This window comes from Amblyomma americanum, chromosome 4 (assembly GCF_052857255.1).
Source record: "Amblyomma americanum isolate KBUSLIRL-KWMA chromosome 4, ASM5285725v1, whole genome shotgun sequence".
In the NCBI taxonomy this organism is placed as follows: Eukaryota; Metazoa; Arthropoda; class Arachnida; order Ixodida; family Ixodidae; genus Amblyomma; species Amblyomma americanum.
Genome location: NC_135500.1, coordinates 14,855,024 through 14,871,767, shown reverse-complemented (window position 1 = coordinate 14,871,767; position 16,744 = coordinate 14,855,024). Strand labels below are relative to the sequence as shown.

General features: G+C 43.8%; 1 protein-coding gene and 1 long non-coding RNA gene across 15 annotated transcripts in view; one reads left to right on the top strand and one right to left on the bottom strand.

The window, feature by feature from the left end:
- LOC144127804 (uncharacterized) overlaps positions 1 to 8,364 on the top strand; it is a 45,803-nt gene extending 37,439 nt beyond the window's left edge. The window contains exon 3 of the long non-coding RNA XR_013313570.1: positions 7,776 to 8,364. This is a non-coding gene — a long non-coding RNA (uncharacterized LOC144127804). The remainder of the gene's footprint in view (positions 1 to 7,775) is intronic.
- LOC144127803 (FMRFamide receptor-like) overlaps positions 1 to 16,744 on the bottom strand; it is a 1,107,197-nt gene that overhangs the window by 831,000 nt on the left and 259,453 nt on the right. The window lies entirely within an intron of this gene.

The following is a 16,744-nucleotide window of genomic DNA, read 5'->3' as shown; positions in this document are numbered from 1 at the left end:
TCACCCTCTTCTTTTAGCGATTTTAAATGAGACGTTTTAAATGACCCTGTGGGGAGTGACTACCTATCTACTGTCATCAGCCTCTCATCGTCTACTTCAGGCATCCCCACAAGACCACGGCGCTGAAAACTTCACCTCGTCGACTGGTCACTTTTTGCAGCAAGTACCACTCTATAAAAACAATTTTGTCAAGACCTCAGCATAGATGAAACTAATGAAAAGTTTACTACATGCATAATATCAACCGCTACACTAGCCATACAACAAACAACAAGAGTCGTATACAAGAAACACAAAGTATGGTACGCAAGAATGGTATGGTAGGCACGAGAAAAAAAACAGCAATATAAAGCTTGGGGCTCTCTCCGTCAGTATCCCACTGCGCAGAGAAACTAGCTTGCCCTTAAAAGGGCCGAGGCCAGATCGTGGTTCGATCGAAGATATGCGGAGAAATCGTCGTGGAATAAATATGCGTCCTCAATAAACATCTCAATAACCTCAAAGAAAATGTGGGAAAAGGTTCGTAGATTCACTGGTGACCATACCCTTTCACACTTCCTCTATTGACAAAACCCAGGACATGAACATCATTAGAAAAACAGGCCAACATATTGGGTGAGCATTTTGCTGAAGTTTCAAGCTCGTCCCATTACACAAACACGTCCCAGACGAACAAAGCAGTAGCAGAAAAACAAAAACTGCCATCTGGAGCAGGCATCCCTGAGGACTAGAACCAGCCTGTCACGCAGGAATTAAAAAGAGTATTATCTTCCGGTAAAAAGACAGCACACAGCCCAGACAATGTGCATTACGGTATGCTTGCAAATCTCTGTGATGCTGCCGTAGACCCACTATTGAAATTCTACAATAAAATATGGATAACTAGCAGAATACCTGAGTGGAAGAAAGCAGTCATAGTACCTTTCTTGAGACCAGGAAATCCACCAACAAGTCCTAGCAGCTGCAGACTGGTAGCTCTTATCAGCTGCATCGCTAAATCTTTCGAAAGTATAGTAAACATTAGACAAACCATCGTACTTGAATCCCGACAACTTTTAGACATACACCAATGTGGATTTAAAAAAGCATGCTGGACCACTAATCTCCTTGTCCGCCTAAAAAACACAATTCGGGAGGCGTTCAGCCACAAGCAGCACTGTATCGGGGTGTTTTTCGATCTGGAGAAGACCTACAATACCACGTGGAAGTTAGGCATCCTCCATGACCTAGCAGATCTAGGTATCCGCCGCAGGATGCTGAACTGCTTGAACGACTTCGTTGCAAACCGTACATTCCGAGTTCGCTTGGAAGCAACTCTCTCCATGAATTTCACCCAAGAGAACGGCGTTTCCCAGCGGTGCATTCTGAGCACAACACTATTCGTAGCAAAAACGAATTACTTAGCTAAAGTAGACCTAATACCCAAGTCCATAATGTGTTCGGTTCATGTAGACGGCCTAAACATAGCTAACACTTCCTGCAGCATATCTACTTCTGAGAGACAAATGCATATCACACTAAATAAACTGGCTGCTTGGGCACAGAGAAATGAATTCAAATTTTCACCTGAAAAAAAAAAAACAGTAGCTGCTCTGTTTTCATTGAAAAGGGGCCTACAGGTCGATGTTAATCGATGTTAATCTATTCTTGCACGAAACAGCACTACCAGTTTAGCAAGAACATAAATTTTTAGGCGTCACTTTTAACAAGAAACTTACATTTATACCACGTATTAACAACCTAAAAAAGAAGAGAGAGAGAGAGAGAATGAAAAGGAACCGCAGGGAGGTTAACCAGATGTGAGTCTCCGGTTTGCTACCCTACACTGGGGATGGGGGATAGGGGTGAGAAAGATGACAGAGAGGAAAACGCAAAAAAAAGGAACGTGCACACATGGAGACACACACACACAAGGCGTTCCAGTTAAAGTCTTTCACACAGGCCGGTAGATTGTAAGAAGCGCAAAAGCGCTTGCACGGCCTTCTTCTGCGACGGTAGGTCCTTTCGATGCTGTAGAATTCTTTTTTCGGATAGCGGTTGGTCGTCCAGTTGGCCAAGTTCGTGGCTAAGGCATGCCCTCTGTGGACTGTACTGCGGGCAGGAGCACAATATATGGCCAATTGATTCTTCATGGCCGCAGTAGTCACAGGTTGGGGTGTCGGTCATCCCTATGCGGAAGGCATAGGCTTTAGTAAAAGCAACACCCAACCAAAGTCGATATAAAAGCGTGGCGTCTCTACGGCGAAGCTGTGATGGCGCTCGAAGACTTAATGTTGGATCAAGTGAGTACAGTCGCGTATTTCTTAAATGTGTCTCATTCCATTGCGACTCGGTGCACTGCCGAGCAAGTAGGCGGAGCTTCCGTGCCGCGTCAGTTCTAGAAAAAGGAATTGGGACGTGGCGCTCCTCAGTATGGGCTGAGCGGGCAGCGTGATCCGCCCGTTCATTGCCGATAATCCCGCAGTGACTTGGAAGCCAATGGAACGTTATTTCATGGCCGGCATCACTTATATGGTGTAACGTCTCTGTAATATGGAAGATTAGTTGTTCGTGCGGTCCGCGTCGTAGAGGTGACAGTAGAGACTGCAGTGCCGCCTTCGAATCGCAGAATATTGTCCATTTGTGTGGCGGTTCATCACCAATGTGATGAAGGGCAGTTAAGAGCGCTGCGAACTCTGCTGCCGTCGATGTTGTCGGGTGGGTCGTCTTAAATTTGATTGTTGTAGCTTTCGCTGGGATGACGATTGCCGCCGCGGAGCTGCTTGGAAGGACAGATCCATCAGTGTAAATATGCGTTGAGTCACGGTAGTTCTCGTACAAATGTAGTAGCGTGAGCTGTCTAGGGGCTGGTGATGACAGATCAGCTTTTTTCGAGATACCAAGTATTGCGAGGTTGATTTTTGGCTGAGCGAGGCACCATGGAGGGATCGAAGGTCTCGCAGCCGGAGTGAAACAAGCTGGCAATGATTCATCAGATGCAGTTATCGTTTGGCTGAAAGATGTGTGTGGCCTGTCCGCTGGTAGAGAGGCTAAATGGTGACGAGGATTCCTGGCTAGATGCCTTATATGGGTCCTGAGTACTTCAATTTCAATGTGGGTCTTGACAAGGTGGTCTCTAGCGATTGCTATCGTAGCCACTGTTGAAGCACTCTGAGGCAGGCTTAGACAGATCCGGAGCACTTGACCCTGAAGACTTTCTATTGTGAGTAGATTCGTTTTGCCTGTGTTGTTTATTGCTGGCAAGCTGTATCGCAGAAATCCTAGAAAAAGCACCCTGTACAGATGTAACATGGCGCTAGGCGACATTCCCCAGGTATTGCCAGCGAAAAACTTGAACAGGTGGCAGATGCCTGTTAACCGTTTTTTCACGTATGATATGTGTGGGCTCCATGACAAGTCCCTGTCGATTATGACACCTAGAAACTTGTACGATCGGACCCGTCGTATTATTTGGCCATTTATCATTACACTGTAGTTTGCCATGGGTTTGCGCGTAAATGGCACTAGTGCGCATTTCTCGGAGGAAATTTCCAAGCCTCGATTACGGAGGTAGATAACAGTTTGTGTGGCGGCTCTCTGAATTCTCGCTCGCAACTGTAGGCGTGTTACTGCAGATGTCCATATGCAGATGTCATCCGCGTACATTGATAGCCTGACTGTGGTTGGCACGTGCTCAAGGAGAGCAATTAGTGTTAGAGTAAATAACACGGGGCTAAGTACACCGCCCTGGGGGACGCCGCGGTAGCTATAGTGAAGAGAAATATGGCCTTCCTCGGTGCTTACAAAGAAGGATCGCATGGATAGATAGCTCCGTATCCATTGAAACATCCGACCACCCACTCCTACCTCTGCGAGAGCAGAGAGGATGGCTTCATGCGTAACGTTGTCATACGCCCCTTTAACGTCGAGGAATAAGGATGCGCAGAGACGCTTACGGCATTTCTCATGTTGAATGTAGGTCGCCAGGTCGACGACGTTATCGATCGATGAAAAAAAGAAAACTTCTCATTCCCTCAATCACCTAAAGTGCTCTCAAGAAAACGGTGGGGTTCTGGCAGGCAATGTCTTTTAAAAATCTATCACTCTCTGGCACGCTCTATGCTGCACTATCGGCGTGTGGACTCCTGTCTACAGTTGCGAAAAGCTGTCGACGCGATTGTATCATCTCTATCTTCGCGTCTCTTCGTGATCCGTAGCATTGTAAGTGAGGAATGAGGAAACCATCCTTCTTCAATCGTCCGACTTCATGAAGCGCCGGTGGTCAGTCGCATAATGTATCAATTACCTTTAATTTCCCCCTCGGCATCAAAGCTTGAACGTCTCGAAGTTTTCCATAGAAAAGGCCTAAGAAGAGCCATTGGAGTTCCTCAGGCGGCTGGGAACAAGGCAGTACTTCATGAGTCTCCATCGAAACCTCTTAGCTTTGTCGCTTCTCAGAGACTACTAATGCATCTTGGCCGCCTAGGAAAGACGCTAGCAGGGCAATCCCTTCCCCAGCGGTTCCGCAAGCGATAAGAGTCGAAGGCCTAGTTGGCACTCAATGCTCTTTGTTCTTTAGGCCTTAATGTTCGAAGGCAAAGGAAACGGTCGACACCCTCCTGGTCTTTTCCGACCTTCGGCTGTAAGGACACAATTCCCCACGTGAGCGCAAAGCGCAGCTCTCCTTTAGCAGCAACGCGTTCGCTCGTACTTGAACATTTGGAAAAAGAGTTATGCAGCCTATTATCTTGATCCTCTCCCACTATCGTCCTGCTAACTATAACGTGGCTGAATTCAGGCATTCGCGACTATGAAAGTCTGACTTCCCTATCTGAGTACAATATTTTCCGCCAGGACGGAATCAATGGCCTGGGCTATGGTGGTGTATTTATCGCCATGAAATCTGATATACATTGTTCTCAGTTAGACGTCCTATCACCGCTTGAAACGGTATGCCTACTTTACACGGCAAACTTTTCCAAACATCATTTTTGATGTCTGTTACGCCCGCCCAGCAGCGAAAGTACTTTTGCATGCCTCTTATGGAACATAAAAACACACCTATCATGGATTTTGCATATAACCTTGAGGTCCATAAACTGGACGGATACCGCGTAACCGTTAACCGAATGCACTCCATGAAGCGAAGTCCTAAACACGTGCCTTGCCTTCGGTTTAACGCCATTAGTAGGCACTCCTACTCATCCCTAAACATTTTCTTCGATAACGTCCATGCATGGCTTGAGTGATCGTTTGTTATTTCACATTTAGTTCTCTTTCAGCGTGCTACATCAAATAATAAAAAAGACAATTACCCTTTATGATAAAATCGGTTGCGCAAGCGTAAATCGCGGACGAAAAAGCTTCTTTGATAACTTCGTCTAATTTTCCGCTTCATTCTGTAAAATCAAACTGGATCCTTTTTCAGATCGTAACTGCAGCGCCTCGTAACACATTGTATTACCAACTCGAACCATAATCAAACGAGCTAGTTATTCGTGGTTTAACGTATCGTTAAAATGACTGAATACCAAGAAAAAGCGCTAATTTCGAACGGCTAAGCTTTCTGTCACTGCTTGGACTAAGTATTACAACGCCAAAATACACTACAACACTCAAACAACATAACCACACCGTAACTTTTTTTTTCCACCACTCGATCATCACTGTTACAAAGTGACCCCAATAGGTTTTTGAAAACCATCACGCCTCATGAATCTCAAATCATTTCTCTCTCTGATGGTTCCGGAAATCCTGTTATTGAATTTGATGTCGCGAGTGTGCTTAGCTCTGCATTTTCTTCCGTCTTCAACAACGAACCTGTCAGCAACCTTCCTGATATCTCATTTTTTTGGAAATCCGGTTATGGAAAGCATTTCATTTCAGTACCATGGCATTGCTAAAAATAACGACTCATTAGCCAATACCACTTCCTCAGGTATTGATGGAATTAATGCAAAAGTGCTCAAGAATACTCAAAATATCTGGCCGGACATTCTGTCCTTCATCTCGAAGCAATCGTAAACAAAAGGATCATTACCACGTGATTGGCAGATCGATAAAGTCATCCCAGTGTTAAAGAAGGTAACGTTCATCCCCGTAAAATTATCGCTCGATTTCACTCATGTGTGTGTGCTGTAAAATCATGAAGCACATTTTGTAGTGGCACTACATTTATAACTTCTGTAGCTTTCTTCCATATTATTACGGAAGTTTTCCTCTAAGGTCGCTCATGTGAAACTCGATTTGTCCTCTATCCACATGTCATCCTCGTACTTGACAGCAAGAAACCATGAGATATTCTGTAACTAGATTTCCATAAGTTGCTCGATAAAGATTCTCATGGCCGCCTAATTCAGCAACTAGCCTATCTGAATCTGCACACCTTGATCATTGATTAGACCCGTGCATTTTTAGCTGACCCTCATCAGTTCGTCCATGCTATCTGCCATCATCATCCCTTCTTTTTTGGCATTGCTCCTTTGGCATTGTTCCTGACCTCCGAAAAACGGAAACCTCAAATTCATTAAAGACTAACTAAAACCAAAATATTTCCACCTTTTACCGCAGCACCTGTAATCAGGAAAAATGAATTTACCTTCTTTATGCAAAAAAAACCTTCAGTGAAACCTTGGTCCGTAGTGTACAAGGGAAGGGTTACAAACGACACATGAGCCGACTTCCACCATCGGACGCCTCCTACATCGCCCGATATACCGTTACCGTCCTCTGGGGAAAGAACTCCAGCGGATGACGCGTGCGATAATCATCGTCAGAGAAAGGGAGCCCACAGACTGGGTAAGCCCTCTGGTCTTAGTAAAGAAAAAAGACTGTGCTGTAAGGGTTTGCATGGACCCCAGAAGAGTGAACATGTACATCCAGAGGCAACACTTCCCCTTACCAAGACGCGAGGACTTGGAAGCACGACTAACAGGAGGTACCTATTTTAGCTGTGTGGATGCAAACGCCGGATACCATAAGGTGCCCCTGGACGAAAAAACGTCTAAGATCTGTACGTTCCCGACACCTTTCGGCAGATACCGCTTCTTGAGGCTACCCTTTGGTATCTCGTCCGCACTTGAGGAGTTTCAGCAGGCGCTTTGTCAGAGATTTGATGGTCTACCTGGCGTGCTTATTTAGACAGACGATGTCCTGGTCTGGGGCTGAAAGAAGCAAGAGCACGATAAGCGCCTGGTAGCTGTGTTGAAAGCTGCTGAAACAGCTGAGTTAACGTTTAGTCCTCAGAAGTGCAAGCTCAGCGCAAGAGAGCTACGCTTTCTGGGTGATATCATAGGCGGGAAAGGCATATCGTCAAACCCAGGGCTCGTTAAAATTTTGGAATAACGGCGCTATTAAGAGCCCTTATAAAAGCTGGCACGGAGTTTGAGTGGACGAAAACCCAAGCCGAAGAGTGGAAAAGCGTCACGCAAATTTTGACTACCGTGCCCGTGTTCACGATCTTGTACCCGCGAAGGGAAACAAAGTTATTTTGCGACGCATCGCAGAACGGCGTCGGCGCCACACTTTTGCAGTGCCACAACAACGAGTGGCGGCCCGTAGCTTACGCATCCCGAGTCCTTACTGACGCAGAAAATCACTATGCTCCGATAGAAAAAGAGGCCCTAGCAATATGCTTCGGATGAGAAAAATTTCACCAGTTCGTCTATGGGCGAAAAGTGACGATCGAAACGGACCACAAGCCACTTTTAGCAACTGCTCAAAAGAAAGTCGGTGACATGCCGCCTCGTCTTCAACGATTCTTTCTGACATTGCTCAAGTATGATTTTGCCTTGCAGTATATTCCTGGGAAGCACCTTGTGCTTGCTGATATGCTGTCCCGGTCGACTGCCGACAACCAAGACAAGGTTGGTGCCACGGACGACGTCGAAGTTTTGCGCAGTCCAGCTACCAGGCAGCAGAGTCACGGCAGAAACGCAGAAAGAACTGCAGGCGGCAACTGCTCGTGACTGCTACCTGCAGTCTGTAATCACTAGTTTGTCGTTGGGGCTACCGGTACAAGGTGACCTCAAGCCTTTTGAGCAAGAACTCTCATTTATCAACGGAATAGTTTTAAAGGCATCGAAAGTGGCTATTCCGAAAAACATGCGCCAAACAATACTGCAAAGAATTCACGCACGTCATCTGGGCATGCAAAAATGCAAGGTGATCTTAATATTGCCATGCTAACTCAATCTACATTACAGCATAACTTTGAAACACTCCTTGACTCACATGATTTAACAACCTAATTGAAACAGCTACAAGTGTGACATGAAACAGCAACACATTGATAGATTTATTTATAACTAATGAAGCTATACTTAATACTACCTCCGGTGTTCTTGCCTCACATATCAGTGACCACATGCCAATTTTCCTATTTAGTCGAACGGCATCGAAAGACAGGCGGAAGAAGCCAGGCGTTAGCCCAAAAATGCAGAACATAAACAAAAATACATTACAAAAATTTCGCACTATTCTCCTAGAAACAAACTGGTATGTCGTACATAGCTCGAAAACATCTGATGACGCGTATAATAATTTCTTGTCTCTATTTCTAAATGCATATCTCGTATCATTTATTTCAGTCCCCAAGCAAAAACCAACAAGATCTCAGAAACCTTGGATATCAAAAGAATGTCTTAAAATGATAAGAAAGAAAGATAAATTGTTTCAAGAAGTTCATAACCACATGAGACACAAATTACTGGGACATATTTAAACTCCGTAGAAACAAAACCAATGCTGTTATACGGAAAAAAGAAGCGAGAATACCTTTACGATTTTTTTCAGCCAGAGTGCAACTCTAAACTGGATGTTCTCTGGAAAAACATGAATAAAATCCTAAACCGTTCTATTACAGATCACGGCGTTAGCGAATTGACAATAAACAACTCCCTGGTTTCTGGCATTGAGTTGGCGGAGGCATTCAATAACCATTTTGTTAATTTAGTTCCGAGTTCATATCATCCTGAGGCTACAAATGGAATCAATAGAAACAGTGAGAGTTTGTACTTGAGTCCCACATATGAGAGTGAGATTCATACAGCATTCATTTCTTTGAACAATAGTACGGTTCGCGATATCGATGACATACAAATTAAGCCGGTTAAACATGTTTCAGGTCTAATCTTACCGCATCTTTCATTTATATGTAATTTGGTTCTTTCCACAGGAAACTTTCCTCAGAATATGCAGGCATCAAAAGTAGCCTTACTGTACAAGGGGGGTGACAAAAACAACTTATCGAAATACCGTCCGATATCTATACTACCTGTTTTTTCTAAGGCCTTAGAAAAATTGATACAATCTAGAATCATTAAATTTGCAGAAAAATGTAATATATTCTGTTCCGCACAATATGGTTTTCGTAGAGGCCGATCCTCTGAACTGGCCCTCCTGGCACAGAAAGAATTTATTTTGAAAGGATTTGAAGTCAGGGAAATGGTTGCTGGTGTATACATTGGCTACTCCAAAGCGTTCGGCCGCTTAAATCATCAGACTTTACTAAAAAAGTTAGAAACATATGGAATTCTAGGTATACCTCTGGACTTAATACGTTCGTACCTGGAGCATCGCACACAAAAAGTTGTAATAGGAGAAAATCTTTCTTCTTCTAAGCTTGTTACTACAGGCGTGCCTCAAGGAAGCATCCTAGGGCCCCTATTGTTTAACTTTTATGTCAGTGACATTGTAAACATCAGTACAAAGCCAGAATATATAATATACGCTGATTGCACAACACTTCTATTTCGAAACAATGATCATAGCCAGCTTGTATATAACATTAATCAGTCATTGGAAAATTTAAGCGCTTGGAGCAAACTTACATCACTGGAAATAAATATAACCAAAACAAACGCCGTGCTTTTTCCCACAAGGCAGTCTCCGATGCCTATCATGCCCTCAAATAATAATCTAATTTTTGACCATGCTCCTATTTAAGTTGTTGATGAAATGAAAACACTTCGTGTTTATTTCTACAAAAATATGTCCTGCGATAGGCACATAAATGAAGTGATTTCACGCCTGTCAAAAACAGTTGGTATTTTAGAAAAACTCCATTTCTTCCTACCGAAGAAAATTAAGCAACATATCTATATCTCACAATTCTTGTCTCAAGTAAACTTTTGTTTCCTTGTATGGGGTACAACTACACAAACAAATTCAAATCGAATATATGCACTACAAAAAAGGCTATTGGTCATAAAGCTGGAAAACACTACTACACTCATACTGCGCCGCTTTTTCAGAATTTTAAAGAAATGTCAGTACACTATCTCTACCCGTATAACTTAGTAGTTCGCTACAAACAGCACATAACTACCTCTGAGAGTACAATGCTTTCGATCGCCAATCTAACAACACTTACACGAACATATCCTTCGCGTTCTGCTCATAACTGGGCCGCACATTTCGTAAGAACGACGTTTGGCCATCAAATGCTTGCACATACTCTGCCCACTCCGTTAAACTTTTGTCGCCAAAATAAAGTTAATATTGAAAATGTAAATAAGAAAAGAAAACATTCATTCTTTCTCTCGCAAATGTATTTTTTTCTGCTTTTCGTGAGGTGTGTTTCTCCTGTGTCTTTTGGATTTTTTGCGGATTTGTTGCTATGTACAGTTGCTATTATTCGCTGATCATGTTTGCCATTCATATTGTGCCTTTACCTTTAAGAACAAAAAGACGGAACTAGGCGTAGAAAGAGCTAAAATGTCTGTAAATGTATTGGGATGTGCTGCCTAAATTGTAAGTGCACCAAATGTTTATACCGACACCTCGCTGTTTTGCCATGTAATGGGGCCCGAGCGCCGTCAAGTGAATTAACGTTCACTTTTTGTCTCGGGTTCCTCATTTCTTGCTGATATGAGAATAAAATTCAAACTTCAAACTTCGAACTCGGGCTGTGACGTCGTTATGTCCCGACATGACCTACTTGATGCAATGCGGGACCGCGCAGTGACCCAGGGGCCAGCAGGGTCTACAACTCACTTGCGAAATAAAGTCTGTCTGTCTGTCTGTCCGTCCGTCCGTCCGTCCGTCCGTCCGTCCGTCCGTCCGTCCGTCCGTCCGTCCGTCCGTCCGTCCGTCCGTCCGTCCGTCCGTCCGTCCGTCCGTCCGTCCGTCCGTCCGTCTGTCTGTCTGTCTGTCTGTCTGTCTGTCTGTCTGTCTGTCTGTCTGTCTGTCTGTCTGTCTGTCTGTCTGTCTGTCTGTCTGTCTGTCTGTCTGTCTGTCTGTCTGTCTGTCTGTCTGTCTGTCTGTCTGTCTGTCTGTCTGTCTGTCTGTCTGTCTGTCTGTCTGTCTGTCTGTCTGTCTGTCTGTCTGTCTGTCTGTCTGTCTGTCTGTCTGTCTGTCTGTCTGTCTGTCTGTCTGTCTGTCTGTCTGTCTGTCTGTCTGTCTGTCTGTCTGTCTGTCTGTCTGTCTGTCTGTCTGTCTGTCTGTCTGTCTGTCTGTCTGTCTGTCTGTCTGTCTGTCTGTCTGTCTGTCTGTCTGTCTGTCTGTCTGTCTGTCTGTCTGTCTGTCTGTCTGTCTGTCTGTCTGTCTGTCTGTCTGTCTGTCTGTCTGTCTGTCTGTCTGTCTGTCTGTCTGTCTGTCTGTCTGTCTGTCTGTCTGTCTGTCTGTCTGTCTGTCTGTCTGTCTGTCTGTCTGTCTGTCTGTCTGTCTGTCTGTCTGTCTGTCTGTCTGTCTGTCTGTCTGTCTGTCTGTCTGTCTGTCTGTCTGTCTGTCTGTCTGTCTGTCTGTCTGTCTGTCTGTCTGTCTGTCTGTCTGTCTGTCTGTCTGTCTGTCTGTCTGTCTGTCTGTCTGTCTGTCTGTCTGTCTGTCTGTCTGTCTGTCTGTCTGTCTGTCTGTCTGTCTGTCTGTCTGTCTGTCTGTCTGTCTGTCTGTCTGTCTGTCTGTCTGTCTGTCTGTCTGTCTGTCTGTCTGTCTGTCTGTCTGTCTGTCTGTCTGTCTGTCTGTCTGTCTGTCTGTCTGTCTGTCTGTCTGTCTGTCTGTCTGTCTGTCTGTCTGTCTGTCTGTCTGTCTGTCTGTCTGTCTGTCTGTCTGTCTGTCTGTCTGTCTGTCTGTCTGTCTGTCTGTCTGTCTGTCTGTCTGTCTGTCTGTCTGTCTGTCTGTCTGTCTGTCTGTCTGTCTGTCTGTCTGTCTGTCTGTCTGTCTGTCTGTCTGTCTGTCTGTCTGTCTGTCTGTCTGTCTGTCTGTCTGTCTGTCTGTCTGTCTGTCTGTCTGTCTCTGTCTGTCTGTCTGTCTGTCTGTCTGTCTGTCTGTCTGTCTGTCTGTCTGTCTGTCTGTCTGTCTGTCTGTCTGTGTCAGACAGACAGACAGACAGACAGACATAAATTATGGTGAGGAATAAAAAGAATATAAATAATAGTGACTCTGACTGCGCCACAAGTATAAAAGGCTATACAAACAGGGAGACATACTGACCGACAGACAGACAGACAGATTATGCTTTATATTGTAACGTAAATAATCACATTACCACCAGTCTCTATAACCTGGTTTAGATAAGGTGACTGCTTGGTGTTCCTTCTGGCTAATGTCCCTACGTGCGTCTAAGGCAAAGCTAATGTCGTGTACCATCCGATCCTCCCAAATTCCTACAGCCTACATGCTTAATGCTAGTGCTGTAGACTTATTAAAACTCGCTAGTATCTTGTAGTTCATCTTCAGGCTGCCTCAACTTGGCATCCATGCCCTCTCCGACTTGTGTGGGCTCGTCGCAAAGAGCACCATCTCAGGGAAGCCTTCTGCGTTAGTGATATTTTAGTAATTCAGGGACAGGTAAAATTCATTATGTATGCTAGCCATATAAGTATTGTTGTACCATCTGATTCGCTGATCGAATTAATTAGTAAGGCACATGATTTAAAACTTACGTTGGGCATTGGGATAAAAGAAAATCGTCGAAAAGTTAATGCAGATAAAACAAAGCCTCGAATTTCCCGCAACAAAGTCATGCGAATGGTTTCAAATTCTTGTTTAGCTTATTGAAACTTTCAGTAGGTCTGCGAACCCCGGAGATTATATTTCTGGCACGCTTCAGTGCGGTGACCACGTAAATTTTGTTCTTCAGAAAATTACTTTAGGATAGGACTCCTTAACAGAAATCGATATAGTTTTCCATCTTTAGTGAAATTATTACTTTGCAAAGCAGTGTTCGATTCCCACACTGATTATTGTCAACTGGTATGGGGCACAACAACTCCGCTGAGCCTCAGTAAGCTATTGATTCTGCGAAAAAAAAAGCCATGCGCTTTATTGAATACGCATCACACTCTAAACATACCACTAATTTCTTTCATAAACACAAAGTCATAATAATCCAACTGACATACATATTTAACTTGCTGTAGCAATTTTATGATTGAAATAGAAAGAACAATATAACACACATAAGAATTTCAAGCCTACACCATGCAGTAACTTTGCGTTGCACACGACACAGAGAATTCTGGCAGATCGGATAAATCGAACAAGAAAACATTATGGGCATAAAATACTTCGCCAAAACTTACCTACACTCCTTAACTCTTTTTAAACTCTCGGCATATATATTCTGAGCTTAAAACCCATAGAATTGAAGTCCTCCCTACATTGAAACCAATAAGTTGTTATGCAAAAAAAGGCTGTCTATGTTTTCTCATTCGAGGTCGTCTGATTCGTGAAGTATTCTTGTGAAAACCATTAGTACTCAATGATTTGTTTTTCGTTGAAAACAAGAAGAGTGTCCATTGCGCATTTATTTTACTGACCTGGGCGTACATTTCGAGAAGTTGTCTTGTAAAAAAAGAAAAAAAGACGATAAAAAAGCCGATAAAACATTGCCGTCATCACAGCGTTGGTGGTGCGTGCATCGTTCCTGTGCTATTCCTTTTAAAGGAGATCGAAGGCTCCTCAAGCTGCTCCCAGGCAACTTTTTTCCTCGGCCACCTCCATATAATGGATGGAAATAAAACAATAGAATTGAAGTAGCAGGTGACTCCCTGGCACGTGACGCACTCGCCGTGCTCCAGCCATCTTCTGGATGAGGTCCACACGTGATTACGGCAGCGCGCTGCGTTCCACATGAGATAATGACGTCGGGAAGTTGGCGATTTCCGCGTGTGGAAGAACCTGATTTAGCAAACTTCTCCGTCAAAGCACGGTAATTTTCAACCCTTCTCACCTAGAGTCGTGCGCAGCATTTAGAAAGTGGCTGCCGGGATCCAAGTACTTTATCCTTACCAAGCTGCGGAAAAACACTTGGTCATTTTTAGGAGTGCTGTAGTTGATCTACCTCTGAAAACTGCATACGTTCAAGACCTCGTGCTTGTTCCTGTCGCTTCGCCTTCAAGTTAGAGAAATGACCTCCCTGTCATTTTGTCCTGTCGCTAACGAGCGCAAACAAAGTTTCGTTTGAAATTCCGCTTTTTTGTGTGTGTTCTGGCATATCGGAGTGCACAGAGTATTAATCAGACCATACCCGCCAAGGGAAGTTGTAGTTTCCTTCAAGTTTTACACAATATCAAATTTGCATCATTATTTTTTCCTCTAAGAATTTGGTGGTGTTCGATTCTTGTCAAGGGATCAAAATTCTTTTTACGTTTCATTTCAGACGCGTACAGCGCCTAACAAGTGGTTTACCGCTCTTCACGCTCTCCAATTCGCATGCTTTATGATTTTGATATTTCTGGTCACGTGACGCTGAGAACCATCAGCCTAACAGTAGAGCCCAAACTCCACTTTCATTATTTCTATTTCAGCTACAGGTCTTCCTATAACCAGCGGTAGCGAAGGCCGGAGTATGGCTCTCTAAATCAACACAGGAGGTAGATTCCATTTCTTTTCATGGCGTGAACAAGAGGATCTAACAAGCGTGACCGATAGATTGAGTTGAACATTCAAGGAATCGAGTATGGGAGCGTCGATAAGGCACGAAATAAACCCCAGCTTGGACAAGTAAAAAAAATATACTTCCTTCCTGCAGAATTCGTCAGCTTGCTAATGGAGGAGCTTGAATACCGTGAATGTGAAGTAAATTGAGAATCCGGACACGGGAATTCCTTATATTGCACCCCTTTTTCACTAAGCCATTTAATGGAAATTTATTTATACAAATTTATTTATACAAATACCTCACAGGTTCCACACTTGGAACATTGTGTGAGGGGAGGGGTTACAATATTTAGCAGACAAAAGATGGTACAAAGTGGAAAGAACAAAAATAAACAATATTAAATACATTGGACTGCAAACAATGATTACACCGTACATGAAAAAAAACGTAATATATTGACACAGAGGAAAAACAGCAAACAAATAGTGGCACTGCATGGATTTGACAACACATACGAAAACAATTTATGTACAATATCATGGATGCATGAAGGTGGTCAATTCGTTTTTGAAGATTAATGGGTCACGTATGGTAGCAATGCAATCCGGAAGGCCATTCCAACACTTGATAGCACGCGGCAAAGCAGAAGAATTAAACGCGAGTGTTCGGCCGAATAGACGTTGGAAGCTAAGATTATTATGTAGGCGACGTGAAGTGCGCATTGGGCATGTAAGTGGCAGTGTGGACGCGTGACGACTGTATATTAGTTTCTGTAGTAAGCAAAGAAGTGCGATATCCCTACGTGTCTGTAAACTTGTTAGCGATAAAGATAACTTGATGCTTGTTACGCTGGAATGACGGTTGTAGTCGTGAGAAATAAAACGCGCTGCACGGTTCTAAATTGCTTCGAGTGAATGAATTAAATAAGCCTGCTGTGGTGACCAGATGGCTGATGCATATTCGAGTTGGGGACGGACAAATGCTAAGTATGCTAGCTTGCGGGTAGAAACAGGTGCACTATGAAGATTTCTTATCAGGTAGCCAAGCGTGCGCGATGCTTTAGCAGTTATGCATTGAATATGTTCCGCCCAAGAAAGATTTGAAGTCAGATAAACGCCAAGGTATTTATAAAAAGACGTGCGGGATAGTGTGACACTGTTACGGGAATAAGTGAATAGCGAGTTGGAATGCTTCCGGCTAACTGTCATGATTTTACATTTGTCAGTATTAAGTGTCATTTGCCATGATGTGCACCAGTTAGTTACACATTCAAGGTCCTGCTGAAGAATTGCATGGTCAGTGGTTGAGCGGATTTGGCGATAAATTATGCAGTCATCGGCGAACAGTCGGACCGATGATGTAAGATGCGATGGCAGGTCATTTATGAAAATTGAAAATAATAAGGGACCGAGAACACTTCCCTGAGGGACGCCAGAAGTGACGTCACTAAGGGGTGATGAAAAGTTGTTTGTTACCGTGAACTGCTTACGAAAAGATATGAAGTTCCGGATCCAGGAGACAGTTAGCGAGTCTAAATTAAGCGACGATATTTTAGCTATAAGGCGACAATGGGCAACACGGTCAAACGCTCTGGAAAAGTCAATGAATATGCAGTCAGTCTGGTAGTTTTCATCCATGTTCTTGAATAAATCACTGGTAAGTTCAATTAGTTGTGTATCACAGGAAAACCCTTTTCTGAATCCGTGCTGGCGTGGGAATGCTGGCGTCAAATGCTCTAGCTGTAATGAACTGTACCCTAGAAATGCTTCAGTATATTACACAGCCATGCATTTTTATACCACCAAGACTGTTCTTCAGGGCTATGAAACTCAAGTCAATAATAAATGAAGTGCCATCAATAGCCGCTCGTTGTAAAAAAAAAGTATATCAAAGTACAAGCCCCAAAGGTAAGTTTTTCGCAGCTCCAGAGAGCTTCCTCGACGA